At 43.0% G+C, this 23,579-nt stretch overlaps 1 long non-coding RNA gene across 2 annotated transcripts in view; it reads right to left on the reverse strand.

The window, feature by feature from the left end:
- Positions 1 to 702: 702 nt before the first annotated feature.
- Positions 703 to 23,579, reverse strand: part of LOC136485822 (uncharacterized) — a 53,348-nt gene continuing 30,471 nt past the window's right edge. For both annotated transcript variants that reach the window (XR_010766568.1, XR_010766565.1), the window contains one exon: positions 703 to 796. This is a non-coding gene — a long non-coding RNA (uncharacterized lncRNA). The remainder of the gene's footprint in view (positions 797 to 23,579) is intronic.

A 23,579-nucleotide genomic window follows, 5' to 3' on the forward strand; every position in this document is an offset into this window, starting at 1 on the left:
CTCGAACTCCTTTGACATCAATTCACCAAACTCTTTGCAATAATCTTCATTTGATGAGCCAAATATGATATCATCAACATATACTTGACAAATGAAGATCTCTCCATCAAGCTTCTTAGTGAATAGTGTGGTGTCGACCTTCCTAATGGTGAAGCCCTTCTCAATGAGGAAATCCCAAAGGCGCTCATACCAAGATCTTGGGGCTTGCTTGAGCCCATATAGCGTCTTGGACAACCTATAAACATGATTAGGATATCTAGGGTCTTCAAACCCGGGAGGTTGATCAACATAGACTAGTTCATTTATGAAGCCATTTAAAAATACACTTTTAACATCCATTTGATATAATTTTATTTCATGATGCGATGAATATGCAAGGAGGATACGAATGGCTTCAAGTCTTACAACTGGTGCAAAGGTCTATCCAAAATCTAACCCTTCAACTTAAGAGAACCCCTTTGCAACTAGTCTTGCCTTGTTCCTCACAATAATGCCTTGATCATTTTGCTTGTTACGATACACCCACTTTGTTCCAATGACTCTTGCACCTTGTGGTCGCTCTTCAAGAGTCCAAACTTCATTGTGGGTGAAGTTGTTCAACTCTTCATGCATGGCATTTATCCAATCCAAATCTTGAAGAGCTTCTTCTACATTCTTAGGTTCAACGCAAGAGACAAAAGAGTGATGTTCAATAAATGAAGCAAGTTTTTGAGAGCGAGTCATTACACCCTTTGAAGGACTCCCTATGATGAGATCTTACGGATGTGTGTTTACACCAAAATTTGGTAAGCTTATCCTGAAAAGGAAGAGATCGGCCAACGATGTCAAAAGCGAGAAAGTTTCCTAATTAAGGGATATTTATGAGCCGACCAAGAAATATTATTTAATTAATTTGAGCGAGACATGACGTCCTAGTGCATATTAGGATAAAAGAAACAAGGACACGTATCAAATAAGGAAGCTTCATCAGCAAGGATTCTACATAAGGGAAATTAGAGTCCATGTATCTTGGTATTTCTTTTTGTTATCTAGTCGTGTTCGTTTAGGACTCTTACCAGCCCAGGGTATAAATATAAACCCCCAGCTATTGTATCAAACACAACAATCAATCCAATATACAGGTCATTTACTTTTTCGGCTTTGGCCACCCCTTAGAAATAGGAGTAGAGTAGATCTCGGTGAGTTCTTCAGCAAGTACGGCTGCATCGATTTGGTCCACCTCCACTGCTTGTTGTAAGTACCGTCATGGCTTATACCTCTGTTCGTATGGCTGCATCGATCCGGTCGACCTCCACTGTGACTCTGGTATAAGTTAGTTGTAAGGAAAATGGACCCTTGGCCCATTTACTTTGGATTTTGGTGTTTGATGACCAACACAACCAAATTGGACTAATGAATTTGCAAGTGTTTGTTTTGTAGTTCAAAAGGGTGCAAGACGTAACTTGGACAAAGGCGACGTGGTGATCCGATGATCAACACCTCAAGCAAGACTTTAGGAGCACAAGAGAAGACCCAAGAGATCAAGCAAAGTCCAAGCATGAAGATTGGAACCAAGCCATATGCAAGATCATGAAGAAATGAGCTCACTGTGGTGATCGGATGCAGGACCAGACGCTGGACAAGCAACCAGACACTGCGATCGGACGCTGGGCTAGTGGCTCGGCAGACACTGGACCGGACGCTGGCGGCAACCGACCAAACGCAGGACAGTAGCGTCCGATCAAGTACAGAGAGGTTCCAGAGCAGCAAATCTACGACCGGAGGCATCCGGTGGCAGGCGACCGGACACTGGCCAGCGTCCGATCAGTATATTGCCGGCTCAACGGTCGGGACGACCGAACGTGTCCGGTCAATAGCAGTTTCGTGGGAGTTCGACCCCAACGGCTACTTTCTCAGTGGGGCTTATAAATACAACCCCCAACCGGCTATTTGAGAGAGGTGGAGCTAAGGAAACATACCAAGGGTGTTGATACACCATTTTAGAGATCTCCACATGCATAGTGCTTAGTGTTTTATTAGGTGATTAGCATAAGTGCTTTGCGAAGTGCTTAGGTTGATTAGACCACCGCTTATGTGCTTGCTCTAGGTCTAGGCCTAGTTTTTAGTGAGGTTTGCATACCTCTTGCCACCCCGTGCTTGCGAGCACAAGTGTTGTACATTGAAGGGGCTTGAAGTCTTGCGAGATCACACCAACCATGTTTGTGGTGTGGCCGCCACCGTGTACTAGAGGGAACAAGGCCCGCGGCATTTCGGCCAGAAGCTTGATAGTGAAGACGGCGGGGAGCATCCAGGAGAGGCTTGCCGAGAGGCACATCGGAGACCCACTTGCGCGTGGGGAAGGCCCGAGGCTATCCACGGAGTTACCCGACCGAGAGCTTGGCCCTTGTAAGCGATTCCTTGCGAGGGGCTCCAATGAGGACTAGGGAGAAGCTTGCACGCTTCTCGATACCTCGGTAAAAATACCAGAGTCGTCGACGGGAGTTTGCATATCTCTACCTTGCTCTTTAAGCTTCTGCATTTACATTGCTTACTTTACTATGTTTGCGGTAGAGATAGCAACACACTAGCAAAACCATAGTTGCACATCTAGATAGTTTATCTATTGCATAGTTTTTGCTAGGGTTAGAAAAAGAGGCCATAGTTTAGAGTTAGAATTTTTAAGTTGCCTAATTCACCCCCCCCCCCCCCCTCTTAGGTGTCACGGTCCCTTCAATTGGTATCAGAGCCGATTGGCTCAATTTGGACCTTTGGCTTAACCGCCGTTGAGCTGACACTATTTAGAGTGGTTGAGATGGATACCGCTAGGCCTCCGCACTTTGACGGCACTAACTTCCCATACTATAAAGTTAGAATGGCTTGCCACCTTAAGGCAGTTGATTTGGGTGTATGGAGAGTCACTCGTGATGGGATGAAACCCATCAAGAATCCCGAAAAAAACACAAAGAGTGATGAAAAAAATGCACTTCAATGCTAGAGCTAAAAATTGCTTGTTTGAATCACTTAGTATGGATGTTTTTAACCAAGTATTCACTTTAAATACGTCACATGAAATTTGGTTAAAACTCCAAGAGCTCCATGACGGCACAAGCAATGTCCGTGAGCAAAAACATTGTCTAGCAAAGCAAAACTATGATTCCTTTACTATGAATGATGATGAGCTTGTTTGTGATATGTATTCTCATTTGAATCTAATTATCAATGAGCTCTATTCTATAGGATTATTAAAGCTAGATGATGCGGACATCGTAAGTAAGATCATCGCCGTGCTACCACAAAAGAAATATGCAAGCATCATCACCATCCTTCACAACATGGAGGACTTGAGCAACATGACCCCGGGCATAGTCATTGGCAAGTTAGTGGCATTTGAAATGTCACGTAAGATGGGTCAAGAAGAAGCTACTTCATCAAGCAAAGGCAAAGCTCTCGCTTGTAGCGAGAAAAAGAATATGAAGGGCAAGCAAGTTGAGACAAGCTCAAGCTCAAGTTTCTCAAGTGAAGATGAAGAAGAAGATGAGGACGATGATGATGATGATGATGATTCAAGTGATGATCAATCTTCCTCCTCCACCTCCGATCTTGATGAAGAATCAATCAAAGTGATCAACAAGGTGGAGAAGATGATCCAAAGGCTCAATGTCAAGGGTGTGCCCATCCAAATTCAAGATTTCATTTTCTCAAATCAAAGAAATGAACAAAGAAAGAGAGGATGCTATGGATGCGGCGAGTTGGGGCACTTTGTTGAAGTTTGTCCAAACAAGCCCACATCCAAGACAAAGAAGAAGGCATACAAGAACCAAGCCCTCACATCGATAAGATAATGGGATAATTCTTCAAGTGAAGAAGAACCCCATCACAAGAGGCGAGGCCGCAAGCATTCAGCATCAAGCTCTTCTCGTGTGTGCCTTATGGCACGAGGTAACGAAAGCTCTTCCTCTAGTGAGAGTGATAGTGATGATGATATGCCTTCTTATCATGAACTTGTGCAAGAAAATCTTAAATTTGATAAAGCTTGCACTAGTCAACAAAAGAAGCTCAAAAGCTTAAAAGAAAAGCTAGATAGTTCACAAAAAGCATACAAAACCTTGCCTGAACAATATGAGAACTTTGCTAATCTCAATGTTGAACTATCTACTAAAATTGAGAAACTTGAGGCTAGTACAACATCAAATGCATGCACAATCAACGATGAGCAACTTGAAAAGAAAAATGAAAAATTAAAAGAAAAGTTAGTTAGCTCACAAGAAGCATATAATAGTTTGCTTGCTAAAATGGAAACCATGTGCAAACATTGTGATGAGCTAACTAATAAAGTTGCTAATCTTGAAGCCACTAGCACAACCCCCACCAAGGCATCTAAAAGGAAAAGTTCTACCTTTAACATGTCTAAAAAGGATGCCTCTACTTCTTGCAATAATTTATGTTTAGACTCACCTTTGTGCAACCAAGTTTGTGTTGAGAAAGTTGTTGTAGATACATGCACACAAGAGGTTGCAAAGGAGAATGAGCAACTCAAGCAAGAAGTAGCTCACCTCACCAAGGACTTGACTCAAGTGAAAGGCAAGGCGAAGCAAACCCAACTTCATCAAGATAACACCGTCAAGGGAGTGAAGAAGCTTGATAAAGGACAAACCATGGTTTGTTACGTATGCCACAAGGAAGGTCACAAGTCCTATGAGTGCAAGGTGAAGAATGGGGGAGGAGCAAAGAAGAAGGAGAAAAAGCAAACAAGCAAGCTCTCCAACACCTACACCAACAAGGTGGACAAGAAGGCCTCCACACCTTATCTCTTGAAGAAGAAGAAAAATGACAAGGTGGTGGCCATCAAGGTGAACAAGCAAGCCAACTATGGGGTCAAACGCTTTTGGGTGCCAAAGGAAATTATTTCAAACATGAAGAGCACCAAGAAGGTTTGGATCCCGAAAGGGAAGTGAGAAGTCCGTCGGACTTCGGGGAATTTGGAGACTTGGCAAAGTTTGGGTGCATTTCATGGGGTGCAACATGATGGACAAAATCATTGCCAAGTGGGTTAGTGAATACTGTGGACCCAAATTCCCCTTCCCATGTTAGGTAACTAGATGGCATTACTTCATTTAGTATTCATTTCAATTGGCTTTGTTTTTCAATTGATCTACTCTTAAAGCATCTAGTTATCTTTAATGCCTATGTTTGCATTTACTTGCTTAAATCTTTTGTCATGCATTCAATAGGTATATCATATGGTAGGCTTGCTCAGTTTCATTATCAACCCTTGAGCAAACCTACATAGTTTAAAATTGTTTAGAAGCACGGCACATAGCTTGTTTTACAATTATTTATCTAATATGTGCCAAAGTCCAAATTGTAGATAAACTCTCCCAAATATCATCTTTCAAGTGGTATTTTGATACTTAAATCAATGTGCACAAATTTTACAAGTATTCAACACTTGTGTGCACAAATTTAGGGGGAGCTTAATCTACAAGTTGGATGCTTTGAGACTAACACTTTTTCAAATGGTATCAATTTTTTTAAAAAACCTATCACATGTGTAGTAGTCTCATTGTAAGGAAATTGGAGTCCCCGGAGTTAAGCATCATTCTTCAATTGGCATCATCATGTTGATTTCATTTCATATTTATATGCTTTCTCCATGCATTATATAGATTAAACTCTCTTGTACAATAAATTGCTAATTATGCATATGCTTTGCTTTCTACCATATGTATGCATATATTTAGGGGGAGCTTAGTCTATATAATGTGAGAGTCAAATCTTGTGATCCATTTCACTCTATACACAAAGGATCATGAAATTTGACCCTCCCTTGTGCTACTAATGTCTTCCTTTTCAGTGTTTGATGCAAAGGGGGAGAATTTGAAGGACCAAAGACAAGCATTTAGTTACAAGTAGTAATGGTCCAAGAAAGGGAGGGAAGTAAATCATGGGTTAGTCTAAGTAATGGGAGAATGTTTTTTAGAAAGCTAGGCTTTAATCCATAATATCACATTGGGACATTTGCAAGGGCAAGACAAGCTTTTAAGTAAAGTTTTAATTGGTATCTGTCAATTAGTATCATATAACCTTGCCCTTTGCATTGCATCCGAGCAAGTACTTTGGTCGTGTTGGCATCAATCACCAAAAAGGGGGAGATTGTAAGGAAAATGGACCCTTGGCCCATTTACTTTAGATTTTGGTGTTTGATGACCAACACAACCAAATTGGACTAATGAATTTGCAAGTGTTTGTTTTGTAGTTCAAAAGGGTGCAAGACGTAACTTGGACAAAGGCAACATGGTGATTCGATGATCAACACCTCAAGCAAGACTTTAGGAGCACAAGAGAAGACCCAAGAGATCAAGCAAAGTCTAAGCATGAAGATTGGAACCAAGTCGTATGCAAGATCGCGAAGAAATGAGCTCACTGTGGTGACCGGATGTAGGACCGGACGCTGGACAAGCAACCGGACGCTGTGATCGGACGCTGGGTTAGTGGCTCGGCAGACAGGCGACCGGACACTAGACCAGACACTGGCAGCAACCGACCGGACACAGGACAGTAGCGTCCGATCAAGTATAGAGAGGTTCCAGAGCGGCAAATCTGCGACCAGACGCGTCTGGTGGTAGGTGACCAGACGCGTCTGGTGGTAGGCGACCAGACGCTGGCCAGCGTCCGATCAGTATATTGTTGGCTCAACGGTCGGGACGACCGGACGTGTCCGGTCAGTAGCAGTTTCGTGGGAGTTCGACCCCAACGGCTACTTTCTCAGTGGGGCTTATAAATACAACCCCCAACTGGCCATTTGAGGGAGGTGGAGCTGAGGAAACATACCAAGGGTGTTGTTACACCATTTTAGTGATCTCCACATGCATAGTGCTTAGTGTTTTATTAGGTGATTAGCATAAGTGCTTTGTGAAGTGCTTAGGTTGATTAGACCACTGCTTATGTGCTTGCTCTAGGTCTAGGCCTAGTGTTTAGTGAGGTTTGCATACCTCTTGCCACCCCGTGCTTGCGAGCACAAGTGTTGTACATCAGAGGGGCTTGAAGTCTTGCGAGATCACACCAACCGTGTTTGTGGTGTGGCTGCCACCGTGTACCGGAGGGAACAAGGCCCACGGCATTTCGGCCGAAAGCTTGATAGTGAAGACGGCGGGGAGCATCCGGGAGAGGCTCGCCGAGAGGCACATCGGAGACCCACTTGCATGTGGGGAAGGCCCAAGACTATCCACGGAGTTACCCGACTGGGAGCTTGGCCCTTGTAAGGGATTCCTTGCGAGGGGCTCCAACGAGGACTAGGGGGAAGCTTGCGTGCTTCTCGATACCTCGATAAAAATACCGGAGTCGTCGACGGGAGTTTGCATATCTCTACCTTGCTCTTTAAGCTTCCGCGTTTACATTGCTTACTTTACTACGTTTACGGTAGAGATAGCAATACACTAGCAAAACCATAGTTGCACATCTAGATAGTTTATCTATTGCATAGGTTTTGCTAGGGCTAGAAAAAGAGGCCATAGTTTAGAGTTAGAATTTTTAAGTTGCCTAATTCACACCCCCCCCCTCTTAGGCGTCATGGTCCCTTCATTAGTTATCGATTCTTGCCTAGTTTAAGTATGACTGCATCGATCCGGTCGACCCCCACTGCATGAACTAGATCAAGGTCAAGTTATCTGCTCTACCTTAGAATGGCAGTCTTTGCTAGATTCATTAAGTTACTGATATTGCTTATTGCTTTTATTATTTATCTAAATTATAGCAATATCACTCTGCCCGATTGGGATTGATCTAGATTGGCCTTATATACTATTTAGCCCATCGTTTGTTAATCTAAAACTAATATAATATGTGGATTAAATGATGAGTTACGTTTTATCGACTGTTTTACATCAATCTTGATCATGCATAGCATGCGGTTAGAGCATATTGCGTCTTGAGTAGATTTATTGGCTAGCGAAAACCGTTCCATGGCCCGTTATCATGGCCTGTGTGATTCTACCTCACACCCTACTGTTAGCACCGTGGAGTGGAGATCGTTATTTGGTAGATCTATTCCTAATAAGGCATGACTTTAACTGTGCGCTATGCCTGAATCGGTTGTTTTAGCCGATATCGAGTGCTTTCATGAACAATTCGCATCACGAGACCGTTGAAGTCGAGATAGGTTCAAAGATGTGTTAGCCCCATGATCTTATTATTGTATTATGGCCTGCATGATTCTGCCTCATGCCCCACTGATATTAGTAATGAGTTAGGGTCGTTGAGTCTATTGTTATTTCTACGGCCTGCACGATTCTGCCTCATGCCCCACTGGTCATAGCGATAGATGAGATCTAACATGTTTATTAGATTTATCTTTATTAAATGGTTAAATGGTGTTGAATTGTTTCTTTATATAAAAAGGGGTTCGATTGCTTATAATCATTGGCTCAGCATAAACCAATCATTGTTGACATCTTATTGCCATTGATTAATATCTGCTCAAATAACGACATTTATCTTAAATGCCATATCAAGCCAAAATGAAGTTTTCTTGGACACATTCCACAACGCTATGAAAGAAGCGATTCATGGGTGTCTAGTTGGTTAAGTTGGGCTGGCTTATTACAACATTCTAGATCCATCGACCCAATGGACTAATCAAGTCGGTACCAGCCATCAAGAAGCAGCATAGGCTGGTAATGGTGATGTCTAGGTAGTTTAGGGTTCATCAGAACAGACTCAAGGAACTACTACAAATTAGATACAGTACAATCATGGACCGTCAGTACAGCATGTGCAATAGCCGGTGGGGAAAGGTCAGAACCAGGTGATCAATTTTGGCACATCAGGCCACATACCATCGTCGGCTCAAAAAATAGCACCATCAATGCAAAGGATCCATAGAGATATAGATCCTTATGTCTATAATCAGAGACTTCAAGCAGCAAGCCAGCAAAGAACCCAGCAGATGGAGATTCCACAAGGATATCACTATGGATCAGACTATAATACCTTTCACATGATTCCAAATCTAGGGTATCAAGGCACACGAGATTTCAATCCACAGATGGGTTAGCAAGTACAGAGAAATCCAAATTCAAATGTTGATGAGTTGCTGCTAAAAGTGACCGAGATGATGAAAAAATAGTTCGGTCTAAGGCCAAAAGGGCTAACCTTTTCGTACAAATGTCCATATCCAGAATGGTATGATTTGGTCACTCTTCCCACAAATTATAGGCTCCCAGAATTCGCTAAGTTCACTAGCCAAGACAGTACAAGCACGATAGAACATGTCTGTCAGTATCTTACACAATTGGGCAAAGCATTAGTTGAGGATGCCCATCGAGTCCGTTTCTTCTCCTTATCCCTATCGGGGCTAGCCTTCACTTGGTTTTCATCACTATCAGTCAATTCCATTGCTAATTGGTCTGACCTAGAGAAGAAGTTTCATACATATTTTTATACTGGGACTAGAGAAAAGAATATTACTGATCTAACAACTATAAGACAGAAGACTAATGAATCGGACACTGAGTTTCTTCGGAGGTTCTGAGAGACTAGGAACTTGTGCTTCTCCTTAAACTTGGCTGATGATCAACTAGCTGCTTTAGCTGTTCAAGGAATGCTGCCAATGTGGAAAGAAAAGCTATTAGGACAAGAATTTGACAACTTAGGTCAATTGACTCAACGAGTGGTAGTGCTCAATAGCCAATTCCAGAGTATGCGTAGAGATACCCGATTTCAGAAAAGTACCACAGTGGCCGAGGCTTACAATCCATACTCAGTTGATGACGTCTATAAAGATGAAGAAGAAGAGGTTGCTGTGGTAGAATGGAATTGGGGCAAGAAAATAGTAATGGTGTCAAATCTTGGGGGAAGAGGAGTCGAGGAGAGCTATGACTTTGATGTCACCAAATCAGACAAGCTCTTCAATTTCTTGCTTGAGAAGGGGCAAATCAAACTGCCCGATGGTTATGTTATGTTACCCCATGATCAGTTGAAGAATAAGAAGTTCTGCAAGTTCCATAATGCTACTTCTTATTCCACTAATGAATGCAGAATCTTCCGGCAGCATATATAGAGGGCTATTCAGCAAGGGAGGCTCAAATTTGATACGCCTTGGAAAATGAAAGTTGATGGTAATCCTTTCCTAGGAAATCAAAACATGGTTGATGCTGGGCTACTCAAAGGAAAGACTAAGGTCCTAACATCAACCAAATCAAAAGAAGCTAGAACAGTCGATCCCAAGATGCAAATATCGGTCGACGAATACAGGGAAATTAAGAGACGTCACGATGAGCAAAAGAGCCGACATGAGCAGGGAGGAACGTCAAAAGCAGGGACGACAAAGCCATGAGTTACATCTTAAATTCTGTTGAATAAGTGGTAGCGACAGAAGGAAAATGATTATCAGCGTTGGTTAAAGAATCAAGAATACCAGCGTCAACTGGAAAGAGAAAGGTATGAAATGAAACAAGCCGAATCACATTGGAATTGTCCTTTCTTCAGATATTGCTGGAATGAAGGTTTGAAGTTGCCTACCAGACATGACTGTCCAGAATGCAGCAATCAGTATTGGAAGTTTAGGCAATCTCAACCCAACCACCGGTCTATCCATACTCAAGATGCATATCATCATAATAACATGGATCGGTGCTTAAAAAATGGAAGTGTTCATGATCGGCTTGGAAAGCGAATTGTTGACCAAAACTAGGTTGATCATGGAGAAGAAGGCAATGAAGGAAAATATGTTTGACAGGAAGGCCAATGGGGTCCAGGAGGTTTGACAAGGGGCCAGAAGAGAAGGGTGCAATGCTTAAGGAACAAAGAGTTGGAACATGCTCAGACATCCGGTAAACCTCAAGTATGACGTACTAAGCAAACAGCCAATAGAATGCAACCATCGGCTAATATCCAAATGGCTTTTCTGTTGCCATCAGAATTCAGAGCTTCGGTAGATCAAGAAGTTTATTCAAATTTCAATGAATCAGAGTATGAGGAGATAGTTGCCAAGTTGATGATTGTACAACAAGCAATATTTGATAAACCAGTCAAGCATTAGCACTTAAAGGTTTATATATGAAAGGTTTTGTTGATGGGAAGCCGATGAACAAGATGTTGGTGGACGGAGGTGCTTCTGTTAATCTAATGTCTTACACCACTTTTTGTAAACTTGGCAAAGGACTAGGAGGTCTGATGGAGACTGACATGATGCTTAAGGACTTTGGAGGTAATGTGTCTAAGACCCAGGGGGCAATAAACGTTGAACTAATAATCGGGAGTAAGACTTTGCTAACCATGTTCTTTGTCATCAATGGAAAAGGGTCATATAGTTTACTCCTTGGTCGTGATTGGATGCATGCAAACTATTGTGTACCATCGACCATACATCAGTGTTTGATTCAGTGGCATGGAAATGATGTCAAACTGGTTCGTGCTCATGAGTTTGTAAGTATCGCAACAGCCGATCTAGTCTTTTGGGAGCTAGGAGACTTCGAATGCTTTTCTGGCAAGTTATGGGAAGGAGGCTTTATTAAAATCAGCAATGAAAGCCAATAGCTGATGCAAGCGATTAGCTCTGAGAGTTTGCTTTAGTAAATAGTCATGGCTCCACATTGGCCATTGGATTAAGGAAGAATAAACACTGGTCTAGGAGATGGGCTTAGGCCGACGTATGTGAACACTAAATGGAATCCTAAGTGCGAGTAAGAATTGATAGATTTCTTAAATGAAGTTTTGTTGCACTTGATGAGGTGCTTGCTCTGAATCGATCGATCGTTTAACCTTTGGTTTGAAGAGTTCTGGTGCAACCTATCAATAGCAATCGACAAAACAAATTTGAAGGAATATTACCCTAACATTTGATCAACACTTGATAGTCGATTCGTTTAGTCATCGGCTCTAATAGTCGGTACCAGAAGGGTATCGCCTCTAGTTCAAAAAATAAGCCTAAAGATGTGAAAAAGCCGATATGATACGTATCGCCTATAGAGCAAAAACAAAAATGAAGACAGTCATGACAACAACAAGGGCGTCTGCACTACCATGATGTACCTACAACACGCTCAGCGGCCAACGTAGAAAGCCTCTTGGCCAGCCCTGACCTTTGTTGCAGTTTGTGGCTTCAACAAGCAAATTTTTCACAGTGCTCTTTCTGTGTTCTCAACTTGATCTGATTGTGGGACTTCTAAAATTGACAATCGCCTTATTAAAAGTCAGAAGCAATAAATGAAAGATTGCTCGCAATTGGCTCAGGATTGGAAGATCAAGACATCAAGCCGATAGAGCCCTTTATGTAGTGCATGCAAGTCAGATTTCCATGCATATATATACACGATGTATGTGGGCACAAAAAGGATGAGTCAGATCTTGGAAGTACGTGCGGTCATGCCATATCATATGTTTGATTGAGAACATAGAGATCATAAGGCCAATGAAGTCTAGCTAATATGTACATACTAGGAGAAAGTTCGAGCAAAGGCATTCAGTGGTTCAAAGCAGAGGTACACATTCTTTATTTCATGCTTTTCCTATCACTTGTGAACAATCTATCATAGGGAAAACATGCTATCTAAGTAGTTGATGAATGAGATATGGTATGATGAAAGAAATGTAACACCTCGGGTGTTAGCCTTGCATAACTTGACTTGCATAACATGAGCATGAGCATCAAGTATTCATAAATCATCATTTACAATTGAAACATCTGATCGAAACATATGAAACATTGCTTGTTATTTCGTGTTTCTTGTAACATATGCATATGATCTTGTGCAAATAAATGCTAGTGTATAATGTGGGTCACTACAACACCTTAGCTACACTTAGGTTAACAAAAGGAACCTTGTTCATGAAGGCCACATTTCTTGATCAAGCATTTAAGTGTTATTTCATGTGTTGACCTGGATAGCTATATGAGTGACTACTACATGAAAAGCTTAAATAACCTTGCAAATTGTTTTAACATGCTTAGAGTATCATCATGAACAACTTTGGTATTAAGTGCTAAGGCTAGTATGGTCATTTAGCCATGGTTTGTGTATGTATCATGATTTCAAAGTGACATGTTTGACTAAAGTTGAACTAGGTGTTAGAGACCTTGCATGGAGGAGTTCACTAAAGCAAAGTTGTAGTGTTTGACATAAGGAACAACTTTTATTTTTGGGTCATGAACTGATTTAGCTTCTAACATGCTTGAATGGGTCCCACAAAAACCAGCAAAACCAAGCTTTCATTACTTAACAAATTTTTCTAAGTCCTTTTTGCAATGGCAGTTGACAGGCTCAACTTAGGATCGATTTTTCTCCCTATCTGTTGCGAATTGGAGGAAGGTTTCTTAAGTGATTTTGTAAATGGTACATAGGTCTACAAAATATATTCTGGATGTTTGCACAAAGGAGCCACCGATTAGCCGATAAATCATTTCGAAAACGCGCTGTCAGGCACTGATCGGGCGACTGACGAACTGAATCGTCCGTTCTTCAGTGGCCGACCGGGGCAGAGTCCACGCGCCGCGTGGACGTTGCGGCTGGCCGCGCGTCGCCGGTGCTCTGTCCAGCGCGGCCAAGGTAGGCAGGCACGCGCCTTCAAGTCCCCAGCACCCGCCCGCACTCAGCCACGCTCCCTTTTCACTTCGCCTCGGTCTCCTTCGCCGTTCGCAGCGCCCGCAAGCACCGCAGCAGCGCCGCCGTCGCCGTTGACGGCACCAACCCACGCCTAGCCACTCAATCGCCACCGCAACCTCTTCACCATCATCTCAGCGACTCACTGCACCCGCCTGTGCTCGCTAGCCACGCCGGTAAGGCCTCTGCACCACGCACGAGCCTCGCCGGAGCATCCCCGCCGCGCCCGTCACCGTGGCTGGGGCACCTCCCTCCACCGTAGCCCGTGTAACCTTGCGCGATAGGTTCGTCTGAGCCTAGGGGATCTCGTCCGCGCCTTGTTGTGTCTCGCCGTAGCTTCCACCGGCGTAACGCTGTCGTCCCGCGCCTCCGCCCCGCCATGGCCGCCGCCGCCGTTGCTAGCATCGACGAGCAGACCCACCAAGTAGATCCTTGTGTGCGCAATGTCGAGTAGAACGTCTAGTAATGACCTCACCGCCGGCAACCTCGCCGTCGACGAGCCGTGGCCGCGCGAGCTTGCTCAGCGCCGCCGGCTCTGTTTCGGTTTCACTGACAGGCGGGTCCTGCTGACCAGCGGGTCCCACCGGTCAGCGACAGCAGTAGTATAGGCTAACTCATTTTGAATCCAGTTTTTGATTTGTATTGTTATTTTTGTATCTTTAGTTTGGTAGCTCCTAAAATGTTGAAATAAATATGGTTGTGTTCCTTAGGAAGTGTAGTATTTAGGAAAAATATGTTCTTGGCTTCAACAGTAGAAATTTCTGGGGATTTAAATAGGGTTTTCAAATGTGCTTTTGAATGCATTCAAATTTGTTTAATTTATATCTAGAGTTCCTTTGCTCCAAAAATTATGAAATTTTTGTGGTAGGCTATTCTTGTTATACATGAGCTTGGATAAAAATTTGAGAACCAGTGCATATGTAGATCTATAGTTATAGATTTTTCTTTTATAAATAGTTAATCCTTGCATGAATTTTTATAAATTAATTATAAGTCCAAAATTCATGAGATTTATTGGAGATGATACTAGTACCATATGTATGTTAGGAAAAATAAGAAATCTGTTGCTTGACACTTTTCAATAGGATTTTCCATTTATGCTATTTCAAGCCTTGCTTCCTTATCATTTTTGTATAGGATGTTCTACTTAGTAAAATGACATGAAATTTTTATAGTAGTCCTTTGATAGCATTAGTAAGGCTCTGTAAATTTTTGAGAATTTATTAAGCACATCTGATAAATATTTATTATTTAACCTAGATATCTAAATAAAATAATAAAGGCAATTTAATAAATAGTTTGGGCTTTGCCATTATATTATCTTAACTATGTTTGGTATGCTTAAACTGTTGGTAGGTTCTAGGTTGTCAATTTGTGGATGAGTACATAAAGTAGAGGTGCTATTACTTTATATTGCATGTTAAATCATTTCCGGACTGATTCTAGAGTATGAGGAGTTACATGTTGAAACTGATGTAGACTGTAAAAATGGTTAATAACAAAGTTGTAGAAAATTTGATAAGCTTTCCAGAAAGTCTAGGATCACTAGATTTGGAATTGTAGAACTCCAGTTATGAGTGAAACAAGTAGATACTGTTTATGGCATAGACGATGCTTTGTAGAAGTAGTTAAGTAGTAAGCGAGAAGAGATATGCACCTACTCAAACAACGCGATGTACTTGTTAACATTATGCATTCGTAATACTCATACCATACTCATGCATCTAGGATCGGAGGAAGAGATCACGTTGCTGGAATTCGAAGAAGCAGAGGAAGGGAACCCGCAGGAGGATCCGCAAGCCGCAGCTCCCGAAGGCGTGGAGCAGAACCCTGAAGAGCTGCCGGAGTGCCCTGACCATCACCCTACTTCCTTTCTGCGAGGCAAGCCCCGGAGCATTATAAGTCTCCCAGTAATTTACAAATGTTTACTTACGTATTTATGATTGATGCATTAGGTTATAAGAGTTGAATGAAACCACTTGATGCATGTACATTCCTTGTCCAGATATTACACCTTTAACCGGTATAGGTCCAGGATCGAATATATATATGCTTAGCCATGCTTAGACCGGTAGAAGTCGGGTGATGTCCTGTCACCTGCGAGATATAGGTGGATACCGGAGCACGGTTGGCTATATCTGCTATCGTGGAACAGAACCATGAGGTAAAAGTAAATTGAGACCGGACGGGAGGTCGATAGGGAAGCAACAAGGCATGGAGGTCTTGGGTGTGGACTTATCCCCGTCTGTGTCGATTAAGGACCGTACCGTTGTTGGCGCTTCTGACAAGATTGAACGCATGCCTCTCACTTAGCTGGCCGGATAACTCGTTCCGACCGCGAAGCCGAGTAATTCAACTCAGGCCGGGAATCATTCTGTTGTGCGCTCCTTCCGGGGAACGATCAGACTGAGCCCAAGGGCAGGTTTGGCCTGAGCATCCTAGCATCTGGTGTTCCAGATTATGCGGCGCGGTACGAACCCGCGAAATGTGTACCTGAGTTGTACCAAAGGTGACCTAAGACTATCGTGGCTGGTAGATCTGGGTTTGTGTTAGGAAGAAATTCCCAGCTGGTTGAAATCGATTCTAATCGCCGTCTCTCCCGGATAGTGAGAAACTTGGCTAGTCCCAACATCGTAGCAGCTATATTATGAAACATGGTGGTTCGGATGAATATGGAATTACAATACCTGCTATGGTTACTATTGTATGATTCTAAATAATATACCACATGTTTGGCACAGGGTAGTTGCAAATCTAGAAATGGATAGTTATAATTAACTTGATAAAGGAATCCCCAGTGTACAAGGATTAATTGCCTTTTTCGCAAAATGTTGTCAAGTTACGTCCACTTATACAGCCTTGCATGATCCTTGGAGTCATTTTATTTCTGGTTCATGACGGGTAAGTCTAGCTGAGTACCTTCTCGTACTCAGGGTTTATTTTTCCCATTGTTGCAGATGGCACTGTGTATCATGGTTATTGCAAGAGTTGCTTCTATCCCGCTGTGGATGAGGAGTAAGCCTTGGGCAGGCTTCCTTAGTAATTCCTATCTTTGCTTTTGTGGATCATGATCTGGCATGGCACTGTATCAAACTACGTTGGAAACTTATCTTTGAACTTATTTGCTTCCGCTTTAATTATCAAACTTGGTTTGTAATAACTTTCTATTCGTACTCTGATGATGAAAAGTATCTGTGAACTTTATGTAATATGTGGCATGTATGTTGAATCCTGTACGATCTTGGTTGTTGTAAATCGTTTATCGAGACCCGTCGTGGTACTCGACGGACTACCGGGTTTATATGGGTTCAAGTATGACAGCGCGACCGCTTGCGGATTGCCATTATACTTGTATTCTTATAAATTGGTCGGTTCTGCGACAGCTGGTATCAGAGCAAGATTCAACGTTAAGTGTCACAAGTGTATTTAAAACAAAAGTTTTTGTTTTCCAAAAACCCTTCTCTAGCAACTAATAGTCAAATAATAGGTATTTGAAATCTAAAGTGTGCCATTGATCACTTTCCTTATGCCCAAATTAAGGACTATTAGGTGGCTATTTAAGTACTAACATGGGGGTTTTTACTTCGTCGTCCATACGGCGTGCTATAGTATGGATGCCATTCACTTGAGTGGTAATGTATGGATCAAATGCCTCTACGCCAAGGTAAGATGAGTGTATGACCGCAAGAGGTGAGCGTGCGGTCGGGAAGAGTTAGCTTTGGTACGGCTATGTATGCATGCTTGCATGTGTATATGGTACGTATTTAATTGTGGGTTTAAATTCTTGTCGGGTAGATTGATATGGAAGTATATGTATGGGTATACATATATGGAAGTATTTACAATTACATTCTGCATATTCATTATGGGTTTAGGGCTGAAATGAAGTTTTATGCAGGTACACTAACAACGAAACGTGTAGCTCGACTAGTTACGATATATATGAGAGAACGTATGTATGCCACCGTGTCTACCGTTAGAAACAAATTTTTCCTAAGTTTGTGAGGACGTACGGCACGAGCATGCATCATGTTAAAATACCATTCACATAACTACATTGTTCCTCCCCTTATAAAATTCTTACTCGTTTATGTAACTCTTATCCATTATGGCATTGTCTCACCAAGGATACATGTTAATGGTACAGATGGCACGCACCAAGCAGACTGCTCGCAAGTCCACCGGAGGAAGAGCTCCTAGCCGTCAGCTTGCTCCACGTACCCGTCAACGTCACACGTTCCTTGGAGAGTTTGGGATGCCTACACTTTTGTGGAGAGTGCTCAGCTATGTAGGTTATCCTGATGGAATGGAACCCCGCTACTTCTGGGCGAATGAGCGGTTGGGAGAAGGTCTCTTAGTTACTGTGGAGGCCATTGTTCATCCCCGAGGTGACGATTCAGAGTGGACAGGCTGGTGTTATGAGTCGACTGGCAGGACTGCTGAAGAAGCAGCTAGCAGGGCAGCCTTTGGGATCTTGAGGGATATCATGGATCGTTTTCCTCAGGAGCTGGCAGCCGCTTTGGTTGGAGTTTTCCCGAGGGGCAATCCCTCCACTGACTCATGGCAGCAGGTTAGAGGCAGACCCTTGGAAATTGGTGCCGCAGAAGGGCAGAACAGCGATAACCCTGCAATGAGCGCCATGTTCGCAATGATGAGAGTGTTAGATGGAGTTGAGGGTAGCCTCAGACGTGTGTCTGGTGCTCTTGGTCATGCCCGTGAAGACCGACGTCAGCTTCAGAGGGAGCACGACATCGAGGTTGAAAGGCTCACCGAAGAGATGACTCGGTTAACTCACCAAAGGAATGCAGCCTGGTCCAGGGAAGATGTCCTGAGAGCTCGACAATTTGAGCTGGAACAGCAGCTGGCCAATGCGGAAGAATACAATGATAATCTGCATGAAGAGGTTCATCTACTGCACAATCAGCTCCACCCTTATGTACCACCTGGAGCCGCAGAAATGGATCTAGAGGGGTACGAGGAAGAAGAAGAAGTGGCACCTGAAGAAGAAGTAGAACCGGGGGAAGGAGATGATTCTGCGTCTGACCTCGATAGTGATCATGATGAGGATTAGATCGCTTTGCATTTAGTGGAAGGACTAATGTATCACCTCTATTTATGTAATGGACATGTAGTTGAAGTTGGCATTAGTAACCAGACTATCATGTAATGTTAATCGCATGTTTGGACGAACGTCAATGCAATTTCCGTTCTTTGTCGGTAATCACGCTCTAAAATTTCTTGCGTTATGAGCACGATAAGTGGTCAAATTGGTGATGTCATGTTGCGAGAAAGAATTATTATGCCTCTGTTTTTATTGTGATTTTGAGAATTTTCTCCAAGTAATTTCAGTTTGGCATGAGTATCTAATTCATCTGCAATCTCTGGGCATCAACCAATAATCACTTATTGTTGCAACTTCGCAGATGACGCGCACCCGTGCAGGAGCTAGTAGCAGCCAGGATGGCAACCATGATGACTTGCCACCCCCACCCCCGCCGTCTGCTCAGGAATTCTTTGCCCAGTTCTTGGGTAGCCAGAGGACAATGGAAGAAGCCTTGCGCCTCATCGCGCAAAACACTGCTCGTGGCCACCTACAGCAACCAGGGGCCGAGCCAAATCAGCACAGTTCATTCAAGGAATTTCTGGACACGAAGCCGCCCATCTTCAAGGTGGCTGAGGAACCACTGCAGGCCGATGAGTGGCTGAATACCATCGAGCAGAAATTTCGTCTGCTAAGAGTCACAGAGCACCTGAAAGCAGAATATGCTTCTCATCAATTGCAAGGACCAGCAGGAATCTGGTGGACGCACTTTCTGTCGTCTCTGCCTGCTAATGCGAGAGTGACCTGGGATCAATTCAAGTTGGCTTTTAGGGGACACCATATTCCCCCGGGCCTAATGCGCATGAAAGCAGCGGAATTTATGAGGCTCACTCAGGGAACCAAGTCACTCACAGAATATATGCACGCATTCAACAACTTGTCAAGGTATGCTCCAAGTTTCGTGGATACTGAAGAGAAAAAGATTGAGAGTTTCAAGCGAGGTCTGGGTACCAAATTAATGAAGACTATGGCAAACTCCCGATGTGCCACGTACAATGAATTCATTAGTGATGCCTTGACCCAAGAAAATCACAACAACATGCATGCAGTTGCTAAAGGTCGCAAGAGGGCATATGAGGCCGGTGCATCCGGATCTTTCTAGTCAAAAGCGCCTGTCACAGCTAGGCCACAATTCCGTCCACCTGCACCCAAGTTCAGGCCTCCACCACCGAAAGCTCAGAATAACAGGCCACAGAAACCATTTCGTAAGGCGTTCACTATTGCCTTACCAAAAGGGAATGGTAATCAGGACAGCTCCACAGGATTTAGAAGTAATCAACCCTGTTTCAACTGCAACCAACTGGGTCATTGGTCCAAGGAGTGCCCCCACCCCAAGAGGAATGGCAACCCCACGTAGAACAATCAGAGGCAGGTGAATGCCAGGGCACGTCAAGGACAAGTGCACTATACCACTGTGGAGGAAGTGCCCGCCGGAGAAGTTGTCACGGCTGGTATGTTTCTTGTCAAGAAGCACCCCGCTGTTGTTTTATTTGATTCCGGAGCTTCTCATTCATTTATGAGTCAAGCATTTGCATCTAGACATGATCAAGAAATAATAGAAGTAAGTAAAGGGGGTTTTAACATAAGTTCAGCAGGGGGTACTGTTACTACCAAAAAGATAGTCAAAAATGTACTCATTTTGATACAAGAGAGGGAGTACACAACAGATTTGATAATATTGCCAGGATTGTCGATAAGTGTAATCTTAGGCATGAATTGGATGAAGGATCATGGTGTTCTTATCGACACTAGCACCCGTACTATCATGTTGAGAGAACCCATGGGAGGGAATGCTTTTCTAGTTCCACTCTCCCGCAAATTCGAACCCCAACATCTAGCCTGTGCTATCCAAGCCACCACCATATGTGATATTCCCGTGGTTTGTGAGTTTCCGGATGTATTTCCAGAGGAATTACCAGGTCTACCACCGGATAGGGACGTGGAATTTAAGATTGAATTAGTGCCAGGTACCGCACCCATATCCAGAAGGCCATATAGAATGCCACCCAATGAGTTAGCAGAACTTAAGGTTCAATTGCAAGATCTATTGGACAAAGGTCTTATCCAACCTAGCTCATCTTCGTGGGGATGTCCAGCACTGTTTGTGAAAAAGAAGGATAAGTCACTGAGGATGTGTGTAGATTATAGACCACTCAATGCTGTAACCATCAAGAACAAATATCCGTTACCCCGCATCGACATCTTGTTCGATCAGCTAGCGAAGGCAAAGGTATTCTCCAAAATTGACTTGAGGTCAGGTTACCATCAGATAAAGATTAGACCGGAGGATATACCTAAGACTGCTTTCTCTACTAGGTACGGCTTATACGAGTATTTGGTTATGTCTTTCGGACTAACAAATGCTCCAGCCTACTTTATGTACCTAATGAACTCGGTATTCATGCCCGAACTTGATAAGTTCGTAGTCGTGTTTATCGATGACATATTGATTTATTCAGAAAATGAGTCAGATCATGAAGAGCATCTGAGGATTGTCCTATCCAGACTGAGGGAACATAAGCTATATGCTAAGTTTAGCAAATGTGAATTTTGGATGAGCAAAGTACCTTTCTTAGGTCACATTTTATCCAGGGATGGAATCTCAGTAGACCCATCAAAAGTACAAGAGGTCATGGATTGGAAAGCCCCAACTTTGGTGCATGAAGTTCAGAGTTTCCTAGGGTTAGCAGGATACTATCGTCGGTTTATTCCAGATTTCTCAAAAATAGCTAAGCCTATGACCAGACTACTTCAGAAAGATGAGAAGTACAAGTGGACATCAGAATGTGAAACAGCTTTTCACACCCTCAGAACTTTGTTGACTACAGCACCTGTGCTAGCACAACCAGACATTGAAAAGCCTTTTGATGTATTTTGTGATGCATCAGGAGTAGGTTTGGGATGTGTACTTATGCAAGAAGGGAGAGTAATTGCATATGCCTCTCGACAACTGAGAAAACATGAAGTCAACTACCCTACACATGATTTGGAACTTGCAGCCGTTGTCCATGCATTGAAGATATGGAGACATTACTTATTGGGCAATGTATGTCATGTCTATACTGACCATAAAAGCCTCAAGTATATCTTTACCCAGCCAGAACTGAACATGAGACAACGTAGATGGTTGGAATTGATTAAGGACTATAATTTGGAAGTGCATTACCATCCGGGTAAAGCTAATGTAGTAGCCGATGCACTTAGTCGAAAGTCCCATTGCAACACAGTGGAAGCGCTATTGGAAGATGGATTCAACTTGCTACATCCTGCTGTGCTACACAATATCACAATCAGTTGTTCGCTTGAAGGCAGAATCATAGAGCTACAGCAGACGGATGTAGGAATAAGTCACCTCAAGAGAAAAATGCAAGAGCAAGAGACCAAACATTTTAGATTGGACGAAAGAGGTGTATTATGGTTTGAGGACCGACTAGTGGTGCCGAAAGACCGTGAGCTAAGGAATCAAATTTTAGAAGAAGCTCACTCCTCCAAATTGTCTATCCACCCAGGTAGTAGTAAGATGTATCAAGATTTGAAAACCCGTTTTTGGTGGACTAAGATGAAGAAAGAGATCGCAGCCTATGTTGCTAGGTGTGATAACTGCAGCAGAGTGAAAGCCGTCCATATGAAAACCGCTGGATTACTTCAGCCACTGCCTATTCTAGGATGGAAATGGGAGGAAATCAGCATGGACTTTATCACAGGCCTTCCAACAACACCACAAGGTCACGATTCAATCTGGGTCATTGTTGATCGTCTCACCAAGTCAGCACACTTCATACCCGTGAACACGCGGTATATAGTTGGGAAATACGCTGAAATATATGTTGCCCAGATCGTGAAATTGCATGGAGTACCCAGGACCATAATCTCAGATAGAGGACCACAGTTCATAGCTCGTTTCTGGGAGCACTTACACCAAGCTTTGGGAACCAAGCTAATCAGAAGTTCAGCTTATCATCCGCAAACTTCAGGACAGACAGAGCGAGTGAACCAAATCCTAGAAGATTTACTTAGGGCTTGTGTTATATCTTCAAAAGGTTCATGGGAGAAATGGCTACCTTTAGCTGAATTCTCCTATAACAACAGTTATCAAGCGAGTATCAAAATGGCTCCATTTGAAGCCTTGTATGGCAGAAAGTGCAGAACTCCATTGAATTGGATTGAGCCCGGTGAAAGGAGATATTTCGGTATTGATTTTGTCAATGAAGCCGAAGAACAAGTACGTATCATCCAACAACACATGAAGGCAGCTCAATCAAGACAGAAGAGTTATGCCGATCGAAGAAGAAGACCACTAACTTTTGAAGTAGATGACTATGTGTACTTAAGAGTATCACCCATGAAAGGTGTGAAGAGATTTGGGATGAAAAAGAAGCTTTCACCAAGATATGTAGGGCCATACAAAATTTTGGAACGAAAAGGAAATGTTGCGTACAAGCTACAACTACCACCAGAGATGAGTGCAATCTTTGATGTGTTCCATGTTTCGCAGCTAAAGAAATGTCTTCGAGTACCGGAAGAAGCTATTGCACCCACCAACGTGCAACTTCAATCGGATTTGACCTATGAAGAAAAGCCAATTCGAGTATTAGAAGAGATGGATAGAGTAACAAGGAGTAAGATCATTAAGTTCTATAAGGTGGTGTGGAACAATCATAGTGAACAAGATGCTACATGGGAAAGAGAAGATTATCTGCAAGAAGTTTATCCCGCCTTTTTCCAAGAATGGTAGGTCTTGCAAATCTCGGGACGAGATTTTTATAAGGGGGAGGGGCTGTAACACCTCGGGTGTTAGCCTTGCATAACTTGACTTGCATAACATGAGCATGAGCATCAAGTATTCATAAATCATCATTTACAATTGAAACATCTGATCGAAACATATGAAACATTGCTTG

The sequence above is a fragment of the Miscanthus floridulus genome, chromosome 1 (genome assembly GCF_019320115.1).
Source record: "Miscanthus floridulus cultivar M001 chromosome 1, ASM1932011v1, whole genome shotgun sequence".
In the NCBI taxonomy this organism is placed as follows: domain Eukaryota; kingdom Viridiplantae; phylum Streptophyta; class Magnoliopsida; order Poales; family Poaceae; genus Miscanthus; species Miscanthus floridulus.